This window comes from Triplophysa rosa, linkage group LG7 (genome assembly GCF_024868665.1).
Source record: "Triplophysa rosa linkage group LG7, Trosa_1v2, whole genome shotgun sequence".
Classification (NCBI taxonomy): Eukaryota; Metazoa; Chordata; class Actinopteri; order Cypriniformes; family Nemacheilidae; genus Triplophysa; species Triplophysa rosa.
In genome coordinates, this window is record NC_079896.1 from 18881159 (window position 1) to 18888222 (window position 7064).

Genomic DNA, 7064 nt, shown 5'->3' on the forward strand with positions numbered 1-7064 from the left:
CGCGTGGCAACAGCTGGAGGTTGGCATAATGGCAGGTTGCACAATTTCACCACTTCCTTTCACAATGGCAATGGAAATAATAATCCGGCATCGCGCTGGGTGGTTGGAGGAGAGCGTTTGAAAAATGGGTTGCGCCAACCTCCAATCAGGGCATACATGGATAACATGACAACCATTATAACAACCAAAGCATGTACAAAGCGGCTGCTGGATAAGCTCCAGGAGAACATTAGTTGGGCACAAATGGAGGTCAAACCCAGCAAATCCCGCAGCATTTCTATTGTCAAGGGCCGGGTTACCAATGACAAGTTCTGTATAAAGGGTGAGCCCATACCAACGGTCACGGAAAAGCCCATCAAAAGCCTTGGACGGTGGTACACTGCAGACCTTAAAGACGCCGAACAGGTGGAACAACTCAGGCAAGAGACAGTCAGTGGACTTAAGAAAATCAATAATACAGCTCTTCCTAGGAAGCTGAAACTCTGGTACGGGAATGGAGCTCTCTCTTTTCCCATTTCAAGCCTTGTGAAGGAATATTAAATGCACCAAAACAAGGTTAGAGATGACGCTTAAAGAATCCTGTGATCCCTGTGTAAGAGATGCTGCTCCAACAGTAGCGACAGGGAGGAAATGGAACCCAACAACAGCGGTAGGAGATGCAAAGGCAGCCCTCAGACATAAGGACATCATGGGACAAGTGCAACATGGCAGAGTGGGACTTGGTTTGGCATCAACCACACCCACGTGGCGAAATGCGACATCAAAGGAACAGCGTCACCTGGTAGTGGAGGAGGTTCGGCGTAGCAAGTAGATGCGCCAGAGCGGTCTCTCAAGCCCAGCAAGGCCGGTGGATGAGGTGGGAAGGCATTGAACGGCGCAAAATCACTTGGAGTGAGCTGTGGAGTATGGAAACAAACAGTCTAAGTTTTATCATAAGAGCTACATATGATGTGCTGCCCTCACCAACAAACCTGCATGTTTGGTGTGGACAGGATCCAGCCTGTAAGAAGAGCTTGACACAGGGGAGATACACATGGCGCCACAATCAAGTACTAAAGTGCTTGACTGCAGCAGTAGAGACCAAGAGAGTGGCAGCAAATGCCATCCCCAAAATGCCAAGGCTAACTCGCTAAAAAGGCAACCCTTTATTCGGGAGGGGCAGAAACCGCGGGCCAAGCCCTTAACCCCAGATTCAGGTCTGCTGAGTATAGCCAGGGATTGGGAAATGCGAGTTGATTTAAACCACAGACTTACTTTCCCCTTGGAAACTGCAGCAACCAACCTGTGGCCGGACATGGTCCTATGGAGCAGCTCCAATAGGACAGTCCTCATAGTTGAGTTGACTGTACCTTGGGAAGACGCCATTAACAAAGCATTTGAAAGAAAGAATCTCCGGTGTGCCAACTTGGCAGCGGAGGCTGATGATCGGGGATGGACAGCGAAAGTGTTCCCGGTGGAAGTGGGCTGCAGGGGCTTTGTTTCCAATTCCACTACAAGGCTGCTTAAGAAAGTGGGGATCAGAGGACAGGCCTAACGGAAGGTAGTCAACTTGCCACTGTCGCTGAGAGAAGTAGCCACTGGCTGTGGTTGAAACGGAAGGACGCAATATGGGCTGCCAAGTGACCACGTAATAAAATGGTGTTTGTGTTGTATTGTTATGCCATACGGGACCGGGGGAACTGAGCTTGCATTAATGGAGCCAGTGGGGCTATAACAGCCTTAGCCAACGAGTTGGTGAGTATGGTTGCGTTGATTTTTGGTAATGTGTTGTAATGTTATGCCATACAGGACCGGGGGAACTGAGCATGCATTAACGGTGCCAGTGGGGCTAGATCAGCCTTAGCCAACGGGGTGGCATGTATGGTTGCGATGAGGTTATGGTAATGCGTTGTAATGTTATGCCATACGAGACCGGGGGCACTGAGCTTGCATTCATGGAGCCAGTGGGGCTATAACAGCCTTAGCCAACGGGTTGGCGCGTATGGTTGCATTGATTTTGGTAATGTGTTGTAATGGCATGCCATACGGAACCGGGGGCACTGAGCGCGCATTAACGTGTGGGTAGTCGTGGCCTAATGGATAGAGTCGGACTCGTGACCAGAAGGTTGCTGGTTCGATTCTCAGGGCTGGCAGGTAACGACTGAGATGCCTTTGAGCTGCAGTGATAGCTGCCCACTGCTTCTGGTGTATATGTGTTGCAGTGCGTGTGTTCAATACTCACTGGACGGGTTAAATGCAGAGGTCACCATAGCTGACAAATAGGTCACTCTCAGAGGACAGGTCCAGTGGAGGATTGTCAAGAACTGGCCAGTGGTACAGAAAGAAGAAGCCAATGGCTGTGGTTTTGGCGGATGGACACAGCATGGGCTGCCATATTACCCTGTAACAATGCGACACACACCCAGGTCTGATCAACCTGCGGTGGGCCTCCCTTGGCTGAGGGTGTCTTGTGATAAAGGGCCGAAACACCCAATGAGACTGAGGTGCACAACTGACGATGTGTCGCATTGATGGGAACCATACAAAGGGCATTATCAGCAGCACCTCACCAAAAGGCATCTTTCACCCAGGATAATGGATGTGATGAAAGTGGGACACACAGCTCATGAGATGTCTCTCTGATAATGGCAAGGAAAGGTAAGTATGCTATGTATTTCTATAATCATTTAACACAGAGGATGCCTACCCAACAAACCCAGTGAAACCTCAGACCTCCTTTCCTCTATTCATGTTCTTGACTGCTTCCCCCTCTCATGCATAAGAAGTGGGAAATGTCCTATTGGGCAATTCAACTGTGCTTAAATAGTGGGATTATAACACCTAGCCCTATTAAGCGAATCACCGTGGGATGATTATGCTGTAAAGTTGAAGAGCTGCTTAAATCTGCTAAAATGTCGGGTTTTCTGCTAAATCTGCTAAAAAGTGGGGCTCAAAAAAGAAAAAACAAGACAGGAATTACTTAGTACGATTCCAAAGTTATCAAGATATTTTACAAAAGGTGATGAAGACGGAGTTGACCGGGCCCATGAAGGGTCATCCTGCCCCCCAATTTTAGGTTAGTTTGGTTGTTAACTTAATGCATTCTAATTTTGTGTTTAAACAAACTCTATTTTATATATATTCGCTATAAACAAGCCAAATTGACAGGTTAATGTCTTAATGAAATGGCTAATGCGTTGTTTTTATGGGTGCTTTTTAACGCAGATGGCCACAATGAAGCGCATTTAACTGTTTCTGGAGTTATTGAGACTGAGCAAGGAGGTACCGTTTCAGTTGAGGCTAATGAACCTGAACTCGGATCGCCTTCTGCAGTTCACTCCGAGACCAGCGGCGGCCTCCTCACTACCTGCCCTGCCGCATGCCGTTGACCTCCCACTGTTTACAAGCACTGACCCTGGGACTTCGGTAGAGATCAAAGACAAGGTTCGGGACTACTGGATTGACAGAGGACCGCAGTCTTGTCAGAATCCGACAGATGATTTCTCCGCATCAGAACAACAATATAAAAATCAAAAGAGAAGATTTTCAAAGACAATTTTTATTCGTAGACTAGAAAATGGTTAAAATGTGCAACAAAACTGGCTGCTCTATTCCCCATCTAAAGGCGCCGTGTATTTTTTTTTATTGATTTTTTTAAGATAAACAGATTTTTTTATTGGAATATTATAGAATTGATAGCTGTTATTTTGAATGCTTGAAGTAAGGTTTTGTCACTACTCATGTTGATCTCTTTGTGTAACTCGTAATTATTTTATCTTGCCATGTAGTTCGTACGGCAACTGTTTTGTTATAAAAAGCACGTCTCGAGACCCTCGCGTTCTGCGTTGCACCTTTAAAAGACATCCCTGAGCACTGAATCTTGCAGTGGTGTAAAGTATTGGAGTAAATGTTATTAGTTACTGTACTTAAGTATCTTTTTGGCTACTTTGTAGTTGTACTGAGTATTAAAGATATTAGCAACTTTTACTCTCTACTTGACTACATTTTTGAACAAGTATATGTACTCTTTACTCCACTACATTTGTAATGACTAATGCAATTGCACATTACATTTTGCATGGCACCTATCTATTTTTTGCAGCAGTTTATTTTTGCTACAGAAGAATTAATATTGCCATTTAAAGGGCATTGAAGGTACTTCTTGTGAATTTTGCCCTTACTTCTTTATGTGAATACGAGTGCATTATCAGGTAGTTGACAATCGCTGGCTTTGACTTTTTAATTTTACCTAACATTATTTTATTTATCCGTTATATTGAAGAGACATTTTTGAAGAATGTTGGCTTACTTATGAGCACTTGAGCTTAAATGAGACTTGGGTGTTTGTAATAGATGTGGGTTATGGTGTCGACCATGATTTGTTGCAATTTTGAGGTGTTCAGTCTTATTATGATTTAAGAAAATAAATGCGATTGCTCTCCTCACGAATCGACTGTTTCTTGTTTTTCACTGACAAGTCTCTTAAGTGTTGAGGACTAGTGCTGCTTTGAGCCTACATTCAGTATGAGTAAAATACTCAAGTACTGTTAAAATCAGATACTCGAAGACTTTTACTGAAGTCGTTTTGGAATTGGTGACTTGTAACTTGTAATGGAGTAATTTTCACTGCAAGGTATCTGTACTTTTACTTAAGTATGGTTTTCAGGTACTCTTTACACCTCTGGAATCTTGCATTTTTAAGCGGAGACGCGTTCCACGTTCTATGGGGGGCCTGTGGTAATTCATAGCCCTGGGGCCCATGGAGGTCTTAACACGGCCCTGGGTGGAAGGGGGGCGTTCATACCGCCCACATGTGGAAAACAAGTATTCAAGCTTTTTATTCTTTTTATTTTACCCATGAAGTTAAAAACGAAAAATCAATACGAACTCTAGTTTTCCCGTTTTTTTTAATAAACGAAAATGGCGCCATTTCTCACTCCCCTTCCCTGATAGCACACGTACATCTGGCAGACATCTATTTTTATCTGCAAGACATCTGGCAGATGCTGTTTGCTCATCTGCCCTACATCTCTGAGACGTCTGCTGTCAGATGTCATATAGACCTCTAGATGTCTGTAAGATGTGTATGATTTAGAATGGATGTACAACAGCTCTTTCTAAGATGTTTAGCAGATGTTTTTACACAGCAGATGTTTTCCAGATCTCCAGATCTTTAGCAGACATCTTACAGATGTACCTGTGCTATCTGGGTTTGTTCAATTTCAAACTGAAAAACAAATGACCAGTGGCCTGTATCACGCAGCCGGTTTCTGTTTTTACCCAGGTAAATTCGCGTTTATTTTGAGCATACTCCGAGTTTTCGGGCTCAAGAATGTGAATTGGTTTTGAGCGGGTTTCGTCGTCATGGTAACTCAGGCTACACCGCTAACCTGCTCCGGAGCAGGTTTTATTCTGGGTTAGAGACCGCAAAACCAAAAATGGACCAATCAGCTGTGAGAAAGTGACGTATATCCGACGCAGTGAAGTATCTCTTGCTCCAAATAAAAAAAAACCTTTTAAGTGAGAAGATGTTAGAGGGAAAATCTTTTGCTGCTAGGTGTTTATTTGTATTGTATATTTACATGTATTCAGAGGCGTTTAGTACTCAAGTATTTTACTCAAGTACATTTATTGAGTATCTTTATATATTTTACTGTTTTTCCTTTGGGGAAATTTTACTTTACTACATTATGAAGCATATATATAGTTTACTCCACTACATTTCATTAAAAAAAATTGTATATGTTTTTTTATCTTTAATACTTAAGTACATTAAAAATCTACTATCTTACTTTTACTCAAGTAAAACGATTGTTGAGTAAATTACTTGAGTAAAAGTAAGAAAGTAGATTTTTAATGTACTTAAGAATTAAAGATAAAAATTGCCATTTAGTTTTCAAAGGTAGTTGAGTAAAAAGCATGGCATATTGCTTTATAATGTATGGTAGTAAAACATTTCCAAAGTAAAAACACTAGTAAACAAAAGTAAAGATACTTGATCCCTGAGAGTAAAATACTCAAGTACTATACACCTCTGCATGTATTGAATATAATTATTATGAGTTGATAATATGAATTAATTAATATTAAACTTAGCATTTAAATGAATATTACTATATTCGTATAAAAGCAAACTTTTTAAAGCATTTTAAAGTAATGAAGCATACATATTATCTCTAGATATTATTGTAAACCCTACAAAATAATTTAAATTCAGTTGATTCTGTATTCATAATGATCTCATCATCTTCAACAGAAAAGTGAATTGTGCTGATACTTGCGAGAAGTCAATCAAACTGATGATGCTCTCCATGTTCCGTGTGATTGGCAGTTTGCCGCACGTCACACTTGCAGGTGCACGCGCCTCACGAACTCTGGATCAAACCGGAGTTGACAAAGTTTATACCAAACGTTGTGCTACAGCTGAACCTGATGTAATCCAGGTTGGGTTTGTCTGGTTTTGTCAACTCAAAACTTACTCTGCAACTCGGTGTTTGTTCACCTCGCTTCGTGATACAGGCCACAGAAGGTACACGGACTCATCAGGGATAGACAGATTAATAACATGGCTGATACTAATAAACTCAAACATTGCAGGCCGTGAATCATATTCATCATCACATTTCATGAATCACAATCACATCAAGGTTCAATTTAAAGGTTAAAAATTAAGGGCATAAACAAACAACTTAATTTCTATCGTTTTAACTTGAAATTAGTATCAAATTGCATTCAATTATACATTAACAGTTCATGTTTACACCCATTACAGAATATTGCTGCTTGTTTAATCCTGTAGCAACATAATAGATATTTGAACATTACATAAGACAAAATATTTCATACACTGCATTTTTTTTAAAGTACATGTTGACTTTAATTTTAACTTGCTATTTTACATTACTCCAAATCATTCAAATTAATCACTTTAAACCCAAAAGTTACAGAAACTGACCACTGGCCAAAATTAGAAAAATGAAATTTGATCGCACTTAATTTAAGGCAGCAAAAATGTTTACAGATTATTTTTTAAATATCGTGTCTCTTCAAGCATTTAAGCTTTGCCTAATAGTGCACTCATAGCA